The 24,173-nt window shown below is 36.7% G+C and overlaps 1 long non-coding RNA gene across 1 annotated transcript in view; it reads left to right on the plus strand.

Annotated features, from left to right (window-relative positions):
• Positions 1 to 7,601, plus strand: part of LOC125616613 — a 57,244-nt gene extending 49,643 nt beyond the window's left edge. Inside the window, exon 3 of the long non-coding RNA XR_007347341.1 lies at positions 7,052 to 7,601. This is a non-coding gene — a long non-coding RNA (uncharacterized LOC125616613). The remainder of the gene's footprint in view (positions 1 to 7,051) is intronic.
• Positions 7,602 to 24,173: the final 16,572 nt, after the last annotated feature.

Raw genomic sequence — 24,173 nt, forward strand, 5'->3', positions numbered from 1 at the left:
TAAAGCTTCATGTTTTTGTTCCCTGCCTAAAACTAAGTCTGCCTCTCCTGGTGGCAAAACTGAAGGTTTTAAGTACAGTTCCAAACTACTAACGTTGCAGTTATTACCTACTAAGCTGATGGGGGTAGGGACAGAGGGTGGGAAACCCCCAGTGAACAGGCCACACACTCAGACATTCTTACCTGGCCCTCTAGGAATTTTTCAACAAATACCTCTTAGTTTATCGCCTGCCTGTAGTCAACAAGAAATGGCTGTTTTGCCAGTTTTGCTCTTTCAGTTTTTCCTTTTGTGTGCGTTTAGAGAAGATTGCCCACCTTATGAAAGTTCAATAAATAAAACTCCACACTGCACCTTCATTTTTTGTTTGTTCATTTTTGGTGCCAGGGATTGAACCCAGAGGTACTTAACCACTGAGCAACATCTCCAGCCATTTTTTGTATTATATGAGAGACAGGGTCTCGCTGAGTTGCTTAGGACCTCGCTAAGTTGCTGAGGCTGGCTTTGAACTCTGCACCTTCATTTTTAACCTTACTTCCACTCTTGTTCAACCAGAGCTATCAGGTACTTCGTTATTTAATGATTAAAAAAAAATCCAATGAGTTATAAAAACCTCTTTCTTAGTACACAAATCAATAGGCCTGATTTAAGGGAAATGAATTAATCTGTAAATCTATTGTTTTATGCCTATTTACTATTACTAAATGATTAATTGATTAAATTAACCATTGTTTTACATGTATTGCTATAGTTTAATAATTAAATGATTAAGCTAATTAAATAATGGTTCTCTATCTTGTGGGATTTTTGGTGTTCTTACATGCCTTTTTTTGTGGCCTAGATCTGAGTGCTGATTGAGTTCAGAGTATATTTTCCCATTTTCAAAATTCAAGTGAGGCAAAACACTAATGTTCAGTTTTTTTTTTTTTATTGTTCACCACAAAGGTGAGTCTGAACAAGACAAAAATTACACTATATTTCACAAAATTTCATCAACTATAATAAGAAAAGACTTTAAGGTTAGAAAAAAATCATTGAAATTATTTTACTGAAAATAAAGTAATTAATTTTCTCAGCATCTTCATCTGAGAATGTACTATGTGGGATTATTCCCTATAATAAGAATTTATTACATTATTTCCAATAATTTTTTGGTATGTAAGATGAAGAAAAATAGATGAGGGAAATAAAACTTCAGAGAATTTTTAGCACTCTGGTTACTAGTAATGCAAAGAAATGCAATTTGTTAGGAAAAATTTTTTTATACAAGGCAAAGTCTTGCCCAAACTCACAAGTTTCATGTGGGTCATCTCCATAAGCCCTCTTGCTCACAAGGGAGTGTAGGTGAGAATGCAAGTGATGACTTCCATCAATGACATCTAAATCCTATGAGGGGAGGCCAGCCATTGTGCTGGGACGAGTAGAAACATTGTGTTTATTGACACACACTGATACATTATGTCATTTAGCCTCCACATCAAGCCTGTGGGACAAGAAGCACTTTGTGGCACATGTTCAGTGAGGGAGGGATTTGCAGTGACCTCCCACCCTCGGAAACTCTGTCTGGTGCCATGGGAATGTTCTTGGCTTGCTTGGAGAAGGTAATCCGAGGCTTCTCTTAGGCCACAAGCGTTGCAGTTAGCAGTAATTACCTGGAAACTCAGCAGAACGATAGAGTTTAAAGAAGCCTCCACAAATGACTAAGTTTTTCCTAGAGAATTTCTCAAGCACTGGAAAAAGGTAGCTTATTATATGTAAACATTGCTAAGGGTGTTTTTGTGTGAGAGTGAAGAGTGAAGTGTTTGGGTGGTGGGGACATGAAGGGAACATTGAGGGAACTGCAAGACAAGCCCCAAACAGGCACGGAATGATGAAAGAACAGGCCGCCTTGGCAGGCCGAGGCAGTTGATTGAGAGGAGTCTGGGGACCCTTAAGCAAAGGCATGTAAATAGAACTCCCAGAAAAGCATTTGGTATTAAAGAGCAAGGCAAAAGTCTCAGAAACATCCAGACATTTCAGGGGGGAATTAGGTTATACCCCAAAAATAGATGTCAGAAAGGTGGAGGTGCCAGAAGGATAAAATCAGCTCCAAGGGGAAAAAAATCCATTGCTCAGTGGTGATGATGACCCCCACAGGTTAAAAGAGATTCTTTTCTCTAAACAGCTGCTGGCCACATGTCCCAAAGCAAATGGCAAATGATAACACACAATCCTCCTTCTCCAGACTCTCCCCCACCATGGAACCCAGTCAAAACTGAAATTCCCCATTGAAGGCTCCCAAACCTCAAGTTTCAGTGCTTTGATTCCTGCCAGTTTTTCATTTGGGAATTTGTTATTCATTCTCATGAGGAGTTTCCTGAAAGATCAACAAACTCTATCCTCACAAATATGACTCACCCTGGGAATGATGAGGGGAGCCAGGTCTCCCCAGGCAACATGTTATCTGGGGCTCCCAATGGTGGCCTTGGACTATCTCCAGGGGTGGGGACAGTGGGCAGCCTCCATACAACCTCTAGTGGAATTGGATCTCAGTGGAGGCAGCTCTTGTAGGGGATGGATTCCTGGGCATGTCTCGTCAACAACTCCCAACGATGGTGGCTCTTGTTGGATAGCTTGCCCTTGGCAGTGGCAGAACGTTCTTCTGTCAGCACCCTTCACAGGGCCCATGCTATTTTCTCTTTTATGTCAGACTTTTGCTGACAGTTTGGTACGGACAGTTAAGTGTCACTGTGAATTGCTGCCCATGACATTTTGGTAGGGGTTATTCCACGCCAGTCTGTAACTGACCTTGTTGAAAAGTCTCTATAGGTGGCCACAAAGGACAAAAATAAATAACATCACATACAGCATTTTCCTCATTTAAGGCCCATTTAGGCTTAGAGCCACTGATTCTTTCTTGACTTAGGAGAAGTACATCCACTTGCAAGGATGTTCCATCAGGGGATAGAGCCCATCACTCCCTTGGGCCAGTGTTCACATTTGCCAGAAGCCTGACTCAATGTGGAAGCAGTAAATGTAAGTTTTAATTCACCATACACCATTGATTAGTTGTGTTACTTCTTAGTTACCTAACTTATTCACCAACCCTACTCAGCCTTAGTTACCAAACCTAAAAAAATGTTTATTTCATAAAGTGATGATAAGAATTAAATTAAATGTCAGAACTAATTTTACAGCAGTTTAGATTCTGGTTATATATTCCTTTTCCTAATAGAAAGAAATGAACCAAAACAGATAAGAATTCACTGATATCTAAATTCATATATTCAATGAGACTGAAAATTTCTGGACAAAGTTGATACAACGTGAGCATCACTTGGGAAGTCTTATCTTGTTTCTGGGCCAGTATTGTGAGTGTTCTATGCAATTTGCATAGATGGAACATATTTACGTCTTTCCACAATGTCAGACTTTATTGAATAATGTTATAGTTTTGATGTGAGATGTCTCCTAAAACTCCTTTTAATGCAAGAATATTCTGAGCTGAAATGATAAGTTTATGAGAGCTATAATCTGATCAGTCCATTCTCACTTGAATGACAGGATGGTAACTGTAAGTGGGGGGAGCATGGCTAGAGGAGCATCACTGAGGCCCTGGAAGGTTCATCTGCCCTGTGGCCCCTTCTTCCTTCTCTCCTTCTGCTTCTTGACCCCACCATGAGCTGGGCATCTCTCCTCCACTCGGCCTTTCCCTCATGAGGTGCTACCTCACCTTGGACTCAGAACAAATGAGTCAGCCATCTATGTACTGAGACCTATGAAGCCATGAGCCCCAAATAAACCTTTTGTCCTCTAAGTGGTTCTTGTCAAGTATTTTTGTCACAGTGATACAAAAACTAAAATAAATAATAAATTCACAAACTATATCATTTTCATCAGCATTATATATCACAGAATTCTTATGCTGTCTTGGAAGCCATGAACAGGGCAGTGTCAGGTTCTTTTATTCCATCTCAATCTTTTTCATGCTTATTTTATTCTTTCTAATTATACATTACAGTAAAATATATTTTGACATATTTATATAAACACAAAGTATATGTTATCCCAATTAGGCTCCCAGTCTTCTGTATGTACATGATGTGACAGCTCACTGTGGTGTATCCATACATGTACATAGGAAAGTCATCTTAGATTCATTCCACTGTTTTTCCTATTCACATTCCCTCTCACTTCCCTTCCTTCCCTTTTATCTAATCCACTGAACTGCTATTCTTCCCCTCTCCCCTTACTAATCTTTATAACATTGAACTCAAACATCACACTTTACACAATAGTATATGAGTTACAGAATGGGTAAGGTAGGGTTAATGGTGGCCACAGGGTTTCAAGAAACAGAACCCAAACAAAGGCAGAAAACTGATACAGACCCAAAAGAATCACTACGGGTGGTCAGATATGATTAGGAATCAGCTGAGGAACTTGTTTAGGGCGCCAGCTGTTCAGGTTGCAGACTTTTTTCAAGGCAAGGATCCCCAGGGCAGGCAGTTTCAAGTGGGCCAGGGAGATTGATCTGAGCTGAAGCTCTGGAAAAAGAGTTGGGAATTCATTGCCTGTTGACCTCCTAACCCATTCACAGGTGGTCTGATAGTTGAAAGATCAGTTAGTGCCACCATACCACAGTCTTAGGTGCCATTCCCTTAATGTGTTTCAGGGGAAGGGGTTGTGTCATTCAGTGTCTGCGTGGTTGATAAGCTCATGGACCTGATTTTCCTGACATGGGTTTGACATGCCCATGCACCCATCTTTTCAGAATCCATTCTCTTTGTTAATGAAAGGGAACTTTGGAAAGAGTCTCAGCTATCTCTACTTAAAGTGGCTAGACATGTCTGACCATGTCTGGTAGCTTGGTGGCCAGGCCTAGCAGAATTTGCATGAAGAACTAAGGAGAGAAATGAATCAACCATTCAAAACAATCAATAATTATTGAAATATTCATGTTCCAGGTGTTGTACAAAGCTCCCATATACAGTGATACAGAAAAACTGTATAGAACAGCAAGAGAGAATCAGGCAGAGGAGGGAGCCCAGGAGCAAAGACTTAGCTGAGGGGTAAGAGGCTGTGAGTTGGTCCTAAGAATTGGACTTTGATATGAGTTTCCAGAGGTGTGACACGTAGGACCCTGAAGGGACAATGCCTTTCTCCCTGGAAAGTTATAGCACTTTAGCTAAAGTGCAAGTTATAGCACTTTAGCTCAAAAGCACTTCCAGAAAGACTGTGTTGGCTACTGCCTGGTGCAGAGAGGTTTTTGAGAGAAGCCACAGTCTGTGGATATAAACAGAAGGGTCAGAAATAAGAAAATTGGAGGAGTGGGGAGAAAAACAGAGGGCACCAAGTTGTAGATGACAGGACTTAACCTGTGAATACACAGGGATTCCCAGACCCTAATGAGGGGACTTTGCCTTTTCTAGAGGTTGGAGAACTACACCTACTTGAATTAGAGGAAATCCCACTGGTGGCGACTCATTATAGGAACATGAACTATCCCTCAGGCACAGAGGACAATCTGAGATGGCAGTGACAGCCATGGCAAGGGGAAAATGGTACGTTTCCTTCTCTGATCCCATCAAAGATAATGCCTTCTTACGAATGGGGAAGTGATAGACATTTTGAACAGTGGGTAGTTTGGACAGAGGATGAAACCAATGGAATTGTTCTTCTGGGCAAAGGGCCACAATTTATGTGGATGCAGAGGGCTTCACACCTGTAAGGTACACACTCACACTTGTAGGATACATAGTCCTAGTTATCCTACATTCTGACGACCTACATGTGCCCCGCACAATGACCATTTTCACAATCTTACCGCTATTAGTTTCATTTGTAACAAGAAATAATTACCATTTACTTCCTAAGATACACACTTCAGCCCACTTTATAGCAACAGTGACTAAGTTAAATTTTGCCTATGCTAGTGTGTATGACCTTGGGTAATTTACTTAAGTCAGTCCTACTTTCAAATAAGAATCACTTGGAGACCCCTTAAACTGCCAATGCTGATTTCATGGTTCTGGGGAAAAGTCTATACTTCTACTTTTCTTACAGACTAGTGTTGTTGCTGCTGCTGCTCCTGGACGACATCTTAAATTCTCAAGACCTTAACTCTCTGAGCCTCAGTTCCCCGATCTGTGAAGCAGAGATAATAACGATTAGGTTATTGTGAGAATTGAATGACATGATACATTTAGAACCGTGCCTAGAAACTGGTAGTTGTTTTATAATAACATAAAATGGTTTAGTACTACATGTTAGTTGTTTTTTATGGGAAAACCCATAAAGGTTTATACCATGTGGCTTTGATGTGAATTTGTACATGTGTCCTAGAACAAATAGCCTATTGCACATTTTCTGCTTTACATTTCCAAACGTTGTAGTAGTTCTTTTAAGTAGCTATTTTTGGTTGTTTATACAGTTATCCAGTGCAGTGAATACATTTGTTATTATTGTTAATAATAAAAATAATAATGTATTTACTTTCGACATATTACTGTATATTAATTCTCTTTGTATCCAGACCTCTGGACGAGCTACAAAAGAAATCAGAACTTTATTCTTCCCTGGTGGCCTTGCCCCTGTTCTGGTGTTGTTAGCATGTTAAATGTTTGTTCTGACTTACTTTCTAGAATTACCTTTTAAGTATGGAATAACTTAACTACAGATCCCCCAATACTAGTAACAAACTGCTATGAGATTTATGGGAGATTTTGTAGATTGAAAGCAAAAACCATCATAGTACATATTCTTCCAAATAAGATTCTAGAAAACTTTTGACTTTCATGTTTATTCCAAAAATAGCTTAAAATTTTTTTGGTACACATATTAAAGCTTCCCTCTTATTTTCCTTTTAAAGTATTATAAAGAAATAAATATCAATTTTAAAAATCCTGCATAAATTCTGTAATTTAAATGTAATTATTTTGCCTGATTACTAATTGATTTTCCCCTTATTTTTGCATCAAATTTTGTGTGAAACTTGAGTATCTTTGAGTAATAATTCCTAAATTTAAAATAATCTTGCTAGAATTAAAAATTCTGGCTTCTTTTGTCTTCACAGAACCTATAAAATCACATTTAAGGTCCTTCATAGGTCCAGACGAAGGAAAGAAGACAAGCTGCTTGGCATGGTCCCTTTCCTCCAGCACTGTGAAGCAAGGGTAGGTGAAAATGAACTGTTTTTTAACCCATAGATTCTAGTCTTTCCCATGGAGACTGAAGTATTGTTACCATTTTATGTTTTCTGAAAAGAAGTGATTTATTACCACCCTAGAGTGATGATGGCTAACAGCCACTGAGCCCTCACCTGGTAGTTTCCATCACTTGCTGCACATAAGAATCACCAGAGAAGCTCTAAAAAATACCACTGTCCAGGACCTACCTGAGGCGGGTTGAATCATAACCTCTGAGGCTCAGGCACTTGTATTTATTTTTAAGTACCCCAGGTGATTTTGGTGCACAATGAGTCTGAAAAACATTTATTTAACCCGATGAATAGAATCATATTATTCAAAACTACACATACAGATATTAATTTTTATATTAGTAAGGTGAAAACAATACATTTGATCATTGCTTAGATTTAAGCTTGGGGAGGCTAATTAGCTCAATGAAGGTCACAGAGCCAGGACAAATGGTAGATTTATGAATTGAATCCAAGTCTAGCTGACTCTCAAGTCATGCCAGTTCCACAAAGCTATAATGCAAGATGATAAAATAATATGGTACAAGAATAAAACTTAATGAGATGGAATGAAAAGTTAATGATAAAACAGATATTACTAATTAGCATTGCAGCAATAATGAATGCATTTTCAGTCTTCTAGAGTGTTTCTGTCTTCTAGAGTGTTTTATTGTAACTTATGTCCAGGAAGTCATAAAATGATCAATATTTAGGAAGAAAGGAGAAAATAAAGAACAAACAAGACATCCCGAGAAAGTGGTTTTTAGATATGGTAATCAAGAATAATAGGTTAAAAAAATAGATAAGAGCACCTTTTGATACATAAACACAGTCAAGCCCTTCTAAAGTAGGATGCTATCTGGAAATTAACCAAAAAGACATTTAAATAGTGAGTGCTTCAAGGCATACCCTCATCTAGACTAAGTATAATCTATGAGGAATGTGCATTCAACTGGACCACAGCCTATCAAGAAAGTGAAATGAAGCCATGTGTTTTAGTCAGATTTTTCATCGTTGTGATCAAAAGATCTTACAAGAATAAATAGAGGAAGAACAGTTTATTCAGCACTCATGGATTCGGAGGTTCTTTCCGTAGATGGTTGACCCTATTGCTCTGGGCCTGATGTGAGGCAGAACTTCATGGCAGAGGGTGTGGAGAAGGAAAGCAGCTCAGGACACAGCAATCAGAAAACAGAGAGAACTCTGCTCACTACAGACAAAATATAAACCTCAAAGGCAGGCCCCTAAGACCTGCCTCCTTCGGCCACACCCTACCTGGCTACAGTTACCACCTAGCCTACTTTCCATTCAAGTGGATTAATACACTGATTAGGTTAAGGTTCTCATAACCCAGTCATTTCTTCTCTAAACTTTCTTGCATTGTTTCACACATGAGTTTTTGTGTAAGACAAATACACCATAACACCATGTTTTGCATTATGATAGGAAGTCAACACTTAGACATATTATACATTCCACGTTTCAATTCCCTAACTTCAAAGTTATCTACCATTCAAAGAACAAGTATAGCTACCTGCTTTGAAGCCACTCTTTAAAATCTGCTGCCTAGATGAGTTCACTGTGTCTTATTTCTGACCACTGTTCTAGTCCAAAGAAACTTCATTTGATAAGCCAAGGATTGCTTCTGCTAAGTGTCACCAACTCAAAGACACAAAAACTTGAATAATACCACTAAGATCATTAAGAGCATGGTCTTGACACTGAATTAATCTCCAACCTATAAAATTGAAAATTGATTTAAGACTGAGACTGCACCCAGATGAGCTGTCACAATAGAATTGCTATAAAGGTGATCCTACCAAGATCATAAAGATACAAAGCCTCTCTCTCTTTCTTTCCAACATCAGTTTCCCAGCCAACAGAATGAACAGTTCAATGTAGATGAACATTGAGTAAAGCTTAATTAAGGGTAACAGACAATTACTAAGGGCATGAATTTCTAAGAAACACTAGAAATGTAATGAGATGGGAAACACTGAACATGTGAACTCCTTATAGACGTAGAACCATATAAGTCACATTGGATTAACTATGAGAATTCCAGACATCATCCACTCAAGAGGGCCAACAGAGGAATCCTGGAAGAACAAAGAAAATAAAGGAGATTAAGTTATTAAAGAAGTAATAGAAGAAAACTTCTCAGAACAAAAGATTCCAGCTAAATGAGTAAAGATGATTAATACTGAGGCACAATAACAACATGAGTTGTTATTGTGATGAAAAGAAAATCCTAAAAGATCATATCAAAATTATTGAAGAAAGGAGAAATAATAAGCATGGCTTATTGTCTAACAAAATTGATAGATGGAATTCAGTAAGGCAATACATTAAAAATTGTGAGTAGTGTTCTTAAGTTTATAACTAAGTAATTTAAGCTTAAAATATTTGACATTTTAAATATCAAACCAATATATGGATATGAGGAAAAAAAATCATTCTGAGGTGTGGAGGTTTATGAGTTACTTAGCCCCCATTCATTCTTTCTCAAGAAACGTCTAGTGGACCTGCTACACTAAAATGAGAGAAACCATAAAAAAGGAAAATACCAAAACTAGTAAAAGGGAAAATTCAATAAGGGAAGAAAGCAAAAGCTGGATAAGCTCCCTTATGCTCTTTGCTTTTAGGGTAACAGATGTTGGACAAATTGGGTTAAGTCCTTTAAAAGTTCCTGGAACACAGCCATTGCCCTGTGGCCTCCAATGTTGTCTTGGTAGCACATTCTTTGTCTAGAGTAACATTTCGTAGTCTGATAAACTAAAAGAAGCATTATTTATGCATAAATGCTCTAAAAATAATGCAAATCTCTTCAATTCAAGGAAACATTTTCCTCAGAAGCTGTTGGTAGTACAGACAATCTGATATTAACTTAGAATGACATTTCCTAGGCATCTATTTACTAAAAGAGAAATTGTGGTTGTGGTTCTAAGGCAATGCTTTCAAAACATGGTTCAGAATTGATGATCTTAGCATCACCTGAGATACTAAGAATAAGAATTTTTTAAATGATATTTTTTTGAGTACTTCCTTTTGTTTTTTGAGTACTTCCTTCCTTTCTTGAGCTATAAGAGTTCTTGTGGACTCATTTTGGGTTTTCCCTGTCCCAATTATAGAATCAGCCTCTCCTCCAAGTAATTTATATTTTAAAGAAGAATATTCCAGGACATAAAACAGCATAATGAATCAGCAGTGCCTAGCTAAAGACTCCAGGAGAGAAATCTGACACAAACCCAAGCATTTGTGTTTCTCCTAAATTAAAAATTATACTCTTGCTGAACCACTAACATTTACTTTGAATCCACTTCTGGGGTCCATCTCATTTCATGGCCTTTACCTGGAATGTTTGCATTATGGTGATGGAGGTCTTTCTCTGGGCCTATCTTCTATAAATTTGTGGACAGCATCCAAAGTATTTCTCCTCTTATATACCTCAGCTGCATGTGCACAGTGAGAATCTGACATTTTAGGCGTTTGTACATTTCTGCCATGCACACCTGCACTTGCAGAAAACCCACCTCATTTGTACTGATGAATGAAACCCAGGGCAATTGAGTCTGTTACTTAATTATCATGGAGATCAGTATTGTAACTTTAAAAAAAATCTTGGCACTCTCAAGTGTGAATGGATTCATGTAACATTAGTCGTTCCCCTCTTTGTTCATAAACTGTGATAGTATCTCTTTCCATCTCTTCTACTTGCACACTGCCAAGTCTTATTAAACTGATACACATTAGTCATGCCTGGTACTAAATGAGTTAGCATTGTAGTAACTTTAAGAAATTTACTGGGGTGTGATTTACTTTCGATAAACAAACTTGTCTATAAACATTTCAAAGTTAAAATCATGGTTTTAAGACTAAAATTTGATAATGAGATGCTGCTGTCTATGTGTATTCAGTCTTTTCTCAGCAAATATTCATTCATTGTATTTGAAAATATGGAATTTAAGAGTATTAAATCTCAGTTTTCCCTCTCTTTCTCTCTCTCTTTCTGGTACTAGGGGTTGAACCCAGGGGCGTTTAACCACTGAGCTACATCCTCAGCCCTATTTTGTATTTTATTTAGAGACAGGGTCTTACTGAGTTGCTTAGTGCCTCACTTTTGCTGAGGCTGGCTTTGAACTGGTGATCTTCCTGCCTTAGTCTCATAAACTGCTGGGATTATGGGCATGTGCTACTGTGCTAGGCTTCTGTTCCCTATTATTTTTAATTTTATAATTATACTGTTTTATAGAAAAAAAAAGAGATTTAGTCATGGTTGCTTGTTTCTAGAACTTTGGGTGTCAGATGACTTATTTTTGGAATCTTTGCTATATCTCAGTCTTCTGTGTTAATGAAGATAATTAACATCAAGAAAACCCATCCTTACTCTGTTATCTTGGAATATATTTGCAAAGGTAATTCCACAAACTAGGCAGACTATCAGATATTCTTATATGGCTTGACAGAAGTCCTTATTTTTCAGAAAAGATCTGGTTACCATGTTTTAATGTTTTGCTTATGGGTAGTAAAAGTTTTAGTACAGTACCTTCCACACCAGGCTTGACATAGAATCAAAAATCTTGGCGTGGGGGCGGGGGGCGCGGCTGGGGTTGTGGCTCAGTGGTGGAATGCTTGCCTAGCATGCATGAGGCACTGGGTTCAATTCTCAGCACCACATAAGTATAAAATAAAGATATTGTGTCCACCTAAACCTAAAAAATAGATATTAAAAAAATCATGGGACTGAGCTGCATTGTCATTCAAAAATGTCACAGACAGAACCTGAGATCCATCTGTGATGACCATGTTTCCCCTGCCACATTGGTCTGAGAACATAAGGAGACCTTTGTTAACCAATCAGTATAATCCTGATTCAACCTCCACCTTCAGAATATGGAACCCCTAGTCCAATTCTAATTCTTCCTATGGTCCCCAGAACTTACCAAACAGTTGCTTGTCCTCCTAATATTGGTCTCATGACCACCAAATTGTGCCCTTCTTTTGTCCACTCTTGAAATGAGTCACATAGCTTTCCACTCTCACAACCTTGATTTCCTTTCCTGTATCAGACCTTCTTTTGCAACTTCTGGGATGGTTGCATGCCCAGAGTCCACCCCACTGCAGAAACCCCTTTTCCTTACTCCTTTCCCACTTTGTTTTGTCACTGTTCTTTTTGGTTGTTGGCATTGGCTCTGGGGTTCAGAGCTTAGTTTCAAGATTATCTAAATAGGTCATATTTTTGGATTCATTCATTCAACAAATATTTATTGAGAGTCTATGTTGAGTAAGCCATTGTTCTGAGGGCTGAATATTCAGAAAAATAAAATAAAAAGTAGGATATAAAAGAAAAACACTTAAACATTCTTGGGTATATCACATTCTAGTAGGAAGCAAGCAAGATCAGGATGACTGAGCAAGAAGAACAAGGGAGAGTGGGAGAAGATGTAATTGGCAAAGAAGGGAAGGGTCATTGCATAGGACTTGTGCATTGTGGCAAGAAATTTCAGCTTCATTTGGAACACAGTGGGAATCTACTAGAGGATTTAATTTAAATTAAATCTACTAGAGGATTTAATTTCTTTCAGTGAAATCCTTTACACTTACTTTGTTACAATAGTACATAAAGAGCATCACTTTATGCTTAAATGTTTTAAAGAAATTTCATCCATACAGTCCCACCTGTTATAGGGCCCTTCCATGTAACTAACTGGTCCAGGACCTTGGATTAGAGTTCCAAGGCTTTGGAAGAAGAAAGTAGTGGATATTTTACTGTTCCCAAAATTCTCTTTTTAATTCCACCTGCTGTTTTGGAAATAATGCTTCCCAAAGAGTTCCCCTCTGTCCTTAGGGTCAGGTTTCTCCCCTGCGTATCCTTTGTAAGAAGACTTCTGGAAGTTTTTTCCCACCCTCTATATGCAGGAGCATATGCTCAGACTTTGGCATCCTTACCTGAAGCACTTCAACACGAACCCTGTCTACTGTGGCCTTAGCAGTCTTGGCCTCTGGACTGGTGACTCATAGTATCAGTCCCTTGTGGCTTCTAGGGCTTCTCCTGTGTTCTCTATAGGACTTCCTCTAACATTTCAGAAAACAATGTCCTGATGCTTCCTGAACTGTTAACTAAATTGCCAAATGTTCTTCCTCTGGACATCTTGCCTTTAGTCTCTTTACCTTAAAGTCCTGAAGGAAGGGGAATGCTTTTATTTATATTTGCATTACATTCTGTTATTGTTGGTTGATTAAGCATGTATTTATTGAGTAAGGTGACTCTGTCCTTAACTAAATCTGGTGAGGAATGTGTGCCAGTGAGAGCTGAGAAGTCAGGGATGAGGAGGTGTGTGATGGGTGCATGGACTCCTTGAGGTTAATTGGACCACTGAGGATCTGTGTCCATCTGTACCTTTTGCTACTGTTGTTTTGCTTTTGGCAAAGACAGACCTCTTGCTAATGGCTTAAACAAACTAAAGCTTCTACCACTTTGTAGAAGTACAGAACAAAAAATGGTTCTAATTTCTACCAACAGCATTTTCAGATTTGTTTGCCTGAAGAGTTAACATTGAAAATAGTGTTCTTCTGTTTTATGAGACCAAGATGTCATCCCATAAAGGTGCTCAGATGCTCAGAAAGAACGTTTTTGTTTTTCAAAGGGAAGATTTTTTTCTAAATGGAACACTGACTTACTCTTCTTAAATTTCAAAATGAACCTTCTGCTTGTTCTATCTGGATGATATTTATCATTTTATATAAATCTTTGATATGTATATCCCATTATCAATAGGCTTTTCTTTAAGAATTTGCTCCCCTCTTTAGTTATCACATCTTTTGTTTAAGATCTAAAGTGTCTTATTCAAATAAATCTTCATTTTCTTATTCAAAGGGCTGTTGTTTTCTGTTGTGCATAATATATCCTGCTTTCATAAAAACATAAAATAGGTCCCTGCTTCTTCTCCTCATTAAATAAGTGGGTATTAATGCTGGCAAGAATGTGGGAGAAAAGGTACACTGATTATGCTGGTGGGATTCCAAAATGGTGCAACCCCTTTATGGAGACTCCTTAGAAAAGTTGGAATGGAACCACCATTTGATCAACATGCTACAGTGATGCAGCCACCTCAATGTTTATCGCAGCTCATTTCACAATGGTTAAACTGTGGAAACAGCCTAGATGCCCTTTGACAGATGATTAGATAAGAAACTGTGGTATATATACACAATGGAATATTACTCAGCCTTAAAGAAGAATGAAATTATGGCATTTATGGACAATGGACAGAGTTGGAGAATATCATGCTAAGCAAAGTAAGCCAATCCCCCCAAAAAACAAAAACAAAGGCCAAATGTTTTCTCTGATAAATGGATCCATTATGGGGGGAGGTGGGTAAGGGAAGAATAGAGGAATTTTGGATTGAGCAGAGGAGAGGGAGGGGAGGGGAGGGTGTGGGGAGGAAGATGGTGGGATGAGATGGACATTATTATCCCTTTGTATGGGTATGATTGCATGAACGGTGTGACTCTACATCATATACAACAAGAAAAATGAAAAGTTGGGCTTCATTTGTGTAAAAAATTTTTAAAAAATAAGTGGGTATTGTGCCCAAAGGCACTGCTCACCATTTAATTTTAAACTACATGAAATGAGCTGGGCATGTTTATGTGTGTCTGTAAACCCAGGTGACTCAGGAGACTGAGGCAGATATTGAAAAGTTAAGGCCAGCCTCAGCAACTTAGCAGACCTTGTCTCAAAATAAAAAGTTAGAAGGACTGGGGATATGACTAAGTTATTAAGCCATCTTGAATTCAGTCCTCAGTACTGAAATAAAATAAAATAAAATAAAACATGAAATGCTTGGAAAATATTAATTCTCCAAACCTACTGAAATGATCCAATAATAGAATGAATAACCCCGCATTCCCTTTAAAGAGGCCATGATGCTCCAAAAAATGAGATACTCAAGGGGGACTGGCCCAGGACCCCTCAGGCAGCATGGGGAAGTTACTCCTGGCAGTTCATTACTGCTGCCTTCATCAATCCACACTTGGAATGCAAGGTTCTAAAATCACTTCTTTACATTTTTGGACCAATCTCATTCTAAAAACCTCTTGGTGCTGCTTTTTTTTTTTTTCTCATATTTAAAAAGTTGTCCTTGGCTGTTTTGTCATTGTTCTTCTCTGGCCCTCCTTCCTCTGCTTCCATCTCTTGCTCTTGGTGTTAGGGACATTTACATGCAGGATGTTTATTCCATTTTGTTTAAACCTCAGCTTCTGGAATTTTCTGTTTTCACTCCATTGTCACCTCTTGTTTTGTTCCACCCTGCTGCCAGATGAACCCCCCTGGGATGGAACCTTCTGCGAGTCACAATCCTGACTTCACCAACTCACCACTTTCTTTACTTGCAGACAAGCACCTCCATGAAAGGGGTGTTTACCCAACACCAAAACTTGCCAAGGAAAACAGGGAAAAGCAGAAAGGCAAAGAAGGTGGAATGGGTAAGGGGTAAAAGGTGTTTAGAGATGGAAAGAGCTTTTTAAAAAAGTGGTTATTTAGGAGAGGCTGGGAACATGATTCCTGCTATTGCCAAAAGCATCCCGTCAGCAGCACAAGATCTAATATCTGAGTAAGGGGAAAATCTTGAACTCCTCACTTCTGAGACAACGTGGATTAACATCAGTACAGACTTTGGACAGTGAAATGAACACAGTGACCTCAGCGGGAGTCTCTGTAGGGTGGTAGCCCATTGAATTACAAAATAATCTCTGGTAATTAAACATATTTGACCTCTTTAGTGTGTGGGAGAAGTCATGGATGAGCAAATAGGAGCATTTGAGTTTATGCTGGAAGGAGGGTGGTCTTGTTTAGATAGGGTCAGCTCTCGGGCAGAGAGGCAGGGACAGAAGCAAGTAGTTTGGCTGGATGACATAACCCCTGGATAATCAGACAACTGAAGTCATGCCTTGACATTCTCATGATCCCACAGCCTCAGCATAACAGGGAGAAGGGAATGAAGATGCAGTTGTCAGTCTGAGATTATGAACCGCAGAGCTAACCTTGGTCCTCTGTTCACACGGGCTCTCTCTCCCCCAATCCCTCTCCACCCACAAAGCCAACAACTAAAATTGAACTATTCTTCTCTTTCTCCTTTTCTCTGACACTCCAATAGAAAATGGGCATTGAGAGAATGGGGGAAGTAAAGAAATTAAGAATGATATATTTCTTCCATTTCATTCCAAGGAATGAACTCTTGCCTTCTCAGCTACAACCTTACCCAATGACCCACAGCCAGTCACAGGAATGAGAAGCATGATACATGAATGTATCCTTCAGAAACATTGTGTTTCTCAGCAAATTGCTGTCTCTGTCATTAGAAAGCTCCAATTAGGAAGATTCCAGTTTGGACCAGTAATGAGTACAGGTCCTTAGCTGTCTTTATAGAATCATGGTTACCATCCCTTGTCCCTATACTCTTCTTAAAGGACTGGGAGAAGAATGCGGGGCTGGGTAGATTCTGAGCTCAGTGCAACAGCATCAACAGAGTGACCAATCACAGAAATCTGAACCTCTCTTTCTTCTCCCACGTGATTTAGGACCTTGTACATTATGACTCTCCAATCTCCTTATGCTAGGGCCATTTTCCTGAATCTGAGATCTTGATCTAGATCTTAGATGCTGAATCTTAGATCTAAGACTTCAAGGCTCTCCTCTCCATGCTTTACACCTGCAATTTCATTACAACTGAAATGTTAAGTGGTGTCTCACAAACAATTACTTCTTAGTCAAGGAGTCCTTCTTCACTGAGTGGCTTTTCTAAATCTTCGTAAATCTAATATGTAATTCAAGAACTGAGAGATTTTTATAGTAGAGAGCATTTCCACCCATCTTTGACTATGAAACCCTGTTGTTGTCTTAGCCAAAAATCTCACAGGACTAGAGGTGGGAGAAATATATAGAGAGAGAATTTCTTGCTGCTCCAATGTATTCTTTTTGAATTACAGGTTTATCATTCAGAGGAAGAATAGCCCTACAGTTATTGGATTATATGGATTTGAACTATTATACTGAATTTAAAATATTGGAGTCACATCATCAAATTTCAGTTTCCCTTGAACTCCTTGACTACAAGTGGTTGCACAATTACACACTTGTTTGGCTTGGATAAATAATATAGTTCACTATCTGCTTAGAGTATATATACCTGATGCATGCTAACTGTAAAATTAATGCCAAGTTGGAAAGATCTTCATAGTGACTTGCTTCAGGGCTCTGTCTTTGATCTTATTCTTTACAATAATTTTTTTTTTTTTTTTGGTAGCAGGGATTGAACGTAGGGGAATTTAACCACTGAGCCACATCCTGGAGCTGCTGGGATTATAGGTGTTTGCCACCACACCTATCTCAACAGTTTTATCCATGGCTTAGATGAAATCATAGAATGCATGCTGACCAGACATACTGAGGGCCCCAAAACAGGGTAAATAACAAATTTTCTGGATGACAGAGTATGGTCTCAACAGATAGAGAGGACTGATAGACTAAATACAACAAGCTAAAATACACTAAGGGGAAATTTAAAGTTTTTTCTTATCTTAATTCTTTTCAGTTTTTTATTGTTTTTTTTTTTACTGATTTTTTAAAAAGTACATGGCAGTGGAGTGCATTACAATTCTTATTACACATATACAGCATAACTTTTCATATCTCTGATTGTATATAAAGTATGTTAATGCCAATTCATATCTTCATACATGTACTTTGGATAATGATGTCTATCACATTCCACCATCCTTGCTAATCCCCTGCCCCCTCCCTTTTCCTCCCACCCCTCTGCCCTATCTAGAATTCATCTATTTCTCCCATGCTCCCCATCCCTACCTCACTATGAGTCAGCCTCCTTATATCAGAGAAAACATTCTGCATTTGTTTTGGGGGGCTTGGCTAACTTTACTTAGCTTTATCTTCTCCAACACCTTCCATTTACCTGCAAATGCCATGATTTTATTCTCTTTTATTGCTGAGTAAAATTCCATTGTGTATATATACCACATTTTTTTAATTCATTCATCCACTGAAGGGCATCTAGGTTGGCTCCACATTTAGCTATTGTGAATTGTGCTGCTATAATTGATGTGGCTATGTCCCTGTAGTATGCTGTTTTTAAGTCTTTTGGGTATAGTCTGAGGAGAAGGACAGCTGGGTCAAATGGTGGTTCTATTCCCAGATTTCCAAGGAATCTCCATACTGCTTTCCATATTGGCTGCACCAATTTGCAGTCCCACCAGCAGTGTATGAGTGTACCTTTTTCCCCACATCCTCTCCAACACTTATTGTTGTTTGTCATCATAATAGCTGCCATTCTAACTGGAGTGAGACGAAATCTTAGAGTAGTTTTGATTTTCATTTCTCCAATTGCTAGAGATGATGAGCATTTTTTCATATATTTGCTGATTGATTGTATATCATCTTCTGTTCAGGTCCTTGGCTAAAGCCTACAAATCATAATTTGAGGATAAATAAGATGTGACTACATAGGCTGTATGAGAAAGTTAGTCTTCAACTGACTACAAGTTCAATATGAGATTATGATGAAGTAAGTGTTCAAAACCACGTGAAGGTTTGAGGCAAATCAAAGGCCATTTGCGTAATGTTTGTAACTCTGCAAGAAGTAGGACAGATTGAGGGAGGCTAAGTACATAAACACCAGATCCCCTGGGAGCGAACAGGCTGGTCTGTGCAAAAATGTGAATGGGCGTTACACCTGACACTCCCCAGTGCAATAAATGCAGTATGACTCACTGGGATTGTAATTCAGGAATTTTTACATTTAAACAATACTCATAATATTCTCTTCCAAATTCTTATCATTCAAATTAATTCTGATTTATTGGCAAGCCCCAACTCTTTCCTTGACTAATAATGCCTCTCTGACTAGTTCTTACCACTCTATTTCTACGGACAAGAACTTGTTCATTTGTGGGGATAGTATATATTATTGTTGACTATAATCATACCACTGTGCAATCAGAACACAGTAGCTCTTGTTCCCCTGGTCCACTTGTAACTTTATCTGTAGGCCAACCTGTCTACATTCTTCCATCCCCAGTCTCCAGTAACCACTACTGTGCTCTACTTTTATGCAGTAAACTTCTCTGGATTCCTCATATAAGTGAGAAAAGAGGATTATGAATATTCTCTCCACAAAGAAATGATAAATGTATAAGATGACAGATATGCTAATTAATCTGATCTGTCCATTAAGTAATATGTACTTATATCAAATCATGACATTGTATTCCTTAAATATGTATAATTATTATGTGTCAATAAATTATTTTAAAATTTCTAATTAGGAAGCCATTAGACTGGGACAGCTCTGGCTCTTTAAATTCCTGTGTGAACAAAACAAAGCCCGACAGAAATAGCAAATTGAAACTAGAAACTGTACCAATCAGAAACCTCCAACTGATCTCTAACTGGGAACTTTCCATTCTAACCAATCAAAATCATTTTCTTTGTTTTGCTTCTGTAACCAGTTCATAAAAGTCTCCCTTCTTTCCCTCCTTGGGGAGTGCTAACTACTTGCAGTGTAGTGTGATTCTGATTCACGAATTGCTGAATGTGCAAATAAACTTTTTAAAATGTAAATGTGCTTAAATTTTTTCTTTTATCAATCTTGTCTAAGTTCTCACACCTGCATGATTATAATTGTCACCTCTTGTTGGCTTGCATTTATGTGTGTGTGCATGTGTATGTACATTACAGTTGGTATTTTACCAGAATTTTGGTTATATTATAATCACAATTTAAAAGAATTTTATCTTTATTCTCATCAACACTACTTGTTGGAATAATGATAAATACAAACATTTATGGAGTACATACTATATGCTAAGCATTATTGTAATTGTTTAATAGATGTTCTCTGTTAAACAGTATATGAGATGTGTATTTCAAGATTTCGCTTCTGCTTCTACCTGGCTGCAGCTATGTAATCCGCTTCTGATTCTTAAGAATGCACACCATATTTGTCCATTGGCTGAAATCCAAAATTTTAATTTGGGCTCATTAAATTTTATTTTATTTTATTTTAAAAACCCTATTATTTTATGCTATACTTATTAACTATCTAACTATAGTTACCTTCTAGTCAATCTTGTTCACATATCCAACATAGCAAGGAAGACACTTCTCCGTGTCCAATCCCACACTAAAACATTAATGTATGTGTAAAACAAATGGATCATTCCTAACAGCACTTAAGAAATTAAAGTTCATCTCATTCAGGACATCCTCTTTGACTGATTTATAACTACTCAAACTATATTTTCCTTGGCATTCAAACATGTCTCTGACTCTTACATTTAAGGATAAAACATACATATTTAACTTATTTTCATGATATGTGCTATTTTATTTTTTAACAGATTATGAATTGCTGATGACAGAGAGCCTACCCACCAAATTTGTGAATTTCAAGTATCATATATTGAAGATCATATTAATAACAGACATTGAGATAACCCATAGGAAATACTTGGCATACAGAAATGTTAAATGAAAGTAACTTTAATATTCTTGGGATTTTTATCTTCTTGCAAGAATACCCTCCTTTCTCTCCTATTTCCTCACCTATTGTATTAGAATTCTTAACACAAGTTTACTAATTACTAAACTGTGTTTCTTCTAGGAAGCAATCATTTTAATGGGGGGAAATAATGGTTCAAAGATGTCTTTAAGTCTATTTTTCCTTTTTTTGAGGGCATCCTAAAAATAATATTTTACTCTAAGCTTTTTCATGACCACAAATGTTCAACATATTACTTAAATAACCTGATCGATTATCTTGACTTTCTCAAAAGACTCCCAAAGTTGCTACTTTTTGAGTAGTCTCTTTTCACAGGCCAGTGATAAGGACCTCTTAATATAACAAAGTACTTATAACTGTGCCTGACACATAGCAGGGGATCTATGTCGGTGCATTACAAACATACACACATGCATTATATGGATGTGTTTTGTGTGTGTGTATATGTACATATAATTTCTCCACAAAATATGAATTATCCTTGTTCATATTTTATTTCCCATATAAACAGGAAACTGTTGCTAACCTCTCTGTATTCTTCTCTCCATAAATATTACAATATTTTAACATATATGTTATATGTAATCATTTATACTATGCCTTGACATTTGATAAGGCAAATTTCCCTATTATCTCCATCAAAATCACCTTGATTTTTCTTGGTTCTTGATTCTTCCTTATGAATGTTAGGATAATATTTCTTTAGGGTATATTCCCTGGAGTGAATTGTTGGGTATAAGATGTGCACATCTTTCAATGTATAAGATATTGTCAAATTGTTTTCCAGCATAGTTGAGATACATGTTCTTCTAAGAATAGTGCATGAGAGTTCCCATTGATTCACATCCTCCCCCCTGATTTTATCAAGACTTTAAAAAAATGAAGTTTTATTGAGTCACAATTTACAAACAATAGAATGTACCCATTTAAAAGTTTGACAGAATCATGCATCCTTGCAAAAACAATAAAATCAATTTATGAAATACTTCTATCGCTTCTAAGTGGTTCTTTTGTACCCTTTTTAGTAAATTGCCACAACATTCTGGCTTTAGGATCTATCCAGATCTCTTTATTGATACGTATTAGGTTTATCTTTCTGAGAGCTTCACATAAATAAAAACCTACAAAAAATACTCTAGGCTTCTTTTACTCAGTCTAATTTTTTGTGGCTCATTAGTTGCTTTTGAATGTGTTAATAGATAGATTGATTCATGTTCCTTACTAGTGCTACATTGAATGAATATACCACAATTTGTTCATTCACCTGTTGATGAATATTTATATTGTTCCAGTTAATGGCCACTACAAATAAAGCTATTGTGAACGTTCATGAACAAATCCTTTCTGTGGATATTTTCATTTCTTTTGGTTGAGTATACATCAGAATTACTTGGTGATATATAAAGTATATATTTAACATTATAAGACATTGTAAAAATGTTTTCCAAAATGGTGGTGCCATTTTATATACCCACCAGCAATTTATAAGAATTTCACTTTCTCCACATATTCTCCATTCTTGTTAGTCACTTTAATTTTACTACTTACTAATTGGATGTATAGTAGAATTTCATTGTTGGCTTAATTTACATTTCACTAGTTATTATAGATATTTGGTATCTTTTCATTTGCTGTTGGACTTTTGTATATTATTTTATAATATGATTCTTCAAATGTTTTGCAAATGAGTTGCTTGTCTTTTTATTAATGTGGTGCAAAATCTATAAAAATTCTAGATATATTAATTTTCTTTTTATTTATTTTAATAGAATGCAAATATTTTCTTCTTCAACTTTCTTTTTAAAGTTTTAAATGGTGGTTTTCAAGGCACAAAAATTTGAAATTTTGATGAATCCCATGTTATAATTTTTTTCTTTTATGATTTATGCTTTTTACACCTTATCTATAATAAAGTTCAGATTTTGCAAAGATTTTTTTCCTAGGTTTTGTCATAGAATTGCATGTTTGGTTAATTTTTGCTTTTGTTTGTTGAGTCATATTTCCTATTTTAATGATATTGTAAATTGTAGTGATTTTCTAATTTCAAATTCCAATTGTTTGTTGCTAATATAAAATGCAATTGGATTCTATATTGACCTTGTTTGCTTTAAACTTACTAAAGTAGTTTTTACTTCTAATAACTTTTTTGAAACTTTTAAAATTATTTTTACATAGAAGTGTATGTTAATTACAAATGAAATCAGTTTATCTTTTTTCCCTCCAATTTCTAGTCTTAATTGATTTTCATATCTTATTGCTGTGGCTAGGCTAATACATCATTGAACAATAGTGTTGAGAGCTAATATGCTTTCCTTATTTCTGAACTTAAGAGGAAAGATTTCAGTTCTTTATCATTAATTGTGAAGTTAACTTTTGATTTTTATATATGCCCTTTATTAGGTTGAGAAAGTCATCAATTCCTGTTTTGCTAAATGTGTTTTAAAGTCATGATAGAGTATTGAATTTTTAAAATTACATTTTTGCATCTATTTAAGTGATATTGTGACTTCTATTCATTCTTCTATTAAAGTGGTGAAATTCATTTATTGACATTCAAATGAAATATACTGATAAAATAACACTGTGAGGTAATAAATGATCACCTCTTTTTGCTTCTATGTACTGCTTGATTCAATGTGCTAAAGTATTTACTCTGTATTTCAGTTGAGTTAGTTTCTATTGTTATGTTTTCTTCTTCAGGTGTAATTTGTTTAATCCAACTCATTTAATTTCTAATTTCAGAGATTATATTTTTAATGTCTTGTAATTTCATTCAGTTCTTTTTTATATCTCCATTTCTCTCACTTTCGTGTTTCTTTTGTATTTGTAATAGATTTTTAACATTCTTATCTGCAAATTCTGTAAGTTCTATCTGGTCTATTTTTAATTGTTTGATTTTTCTCCTCATATTTTCTGCTTCTTCAAAGGTTAAATATTTTTATTGGAATCTGGACATTATGAATTATACATTGTTTGAAAGTCTATCTTTTGTTGACCATTGAGTTTTGTTTTTATAGATAGATTAACTTTCTGAAACTTGTTATAAATTTTGTTAGAGAAGGCCTAAAATAACCTTTAATGTAGGGATGAGTTGGTCCCACTAACACAGTGACTCTATCTAGGGTCTTTATTGATGATGCCCCAAGTGATCAGTTAGGGCTGAAATGGTTGACTGGTAACTGATCCAGCAGTTTTTGGTGTTTGTAGTAAGTTGGTATTCAAGTTATCTGATCCTTAATATTGTTAGATTCAGAAATTCTTCAGTTGCATCTTCATAGTTTATAGTTCTAGGAGAAGGAGAGGATGGACTGTGAGAAATTGGAAGAAGAACATACAATAGTGTGTAAGATGATAACTATTAATCTCCTTTATTAATAAAATACCATTAATTTCTCTTTGATGTTATTGAACAGTAAAAGTCT

The sequence above is a fragment of the Marmota marmota genome, unplaced genomic scaffold (genome assembly GCF_001458135.2).
Source record: "Marmota marmota marmota unplaced genomic scaffold, marMar, whole genome shotgun sequence".
Lineage (NCBI taxonomy): Eukaryota > Metazoa > Chordata > Mammalia > Rodentia > Sciuridae > Marmota > Marmota marmota.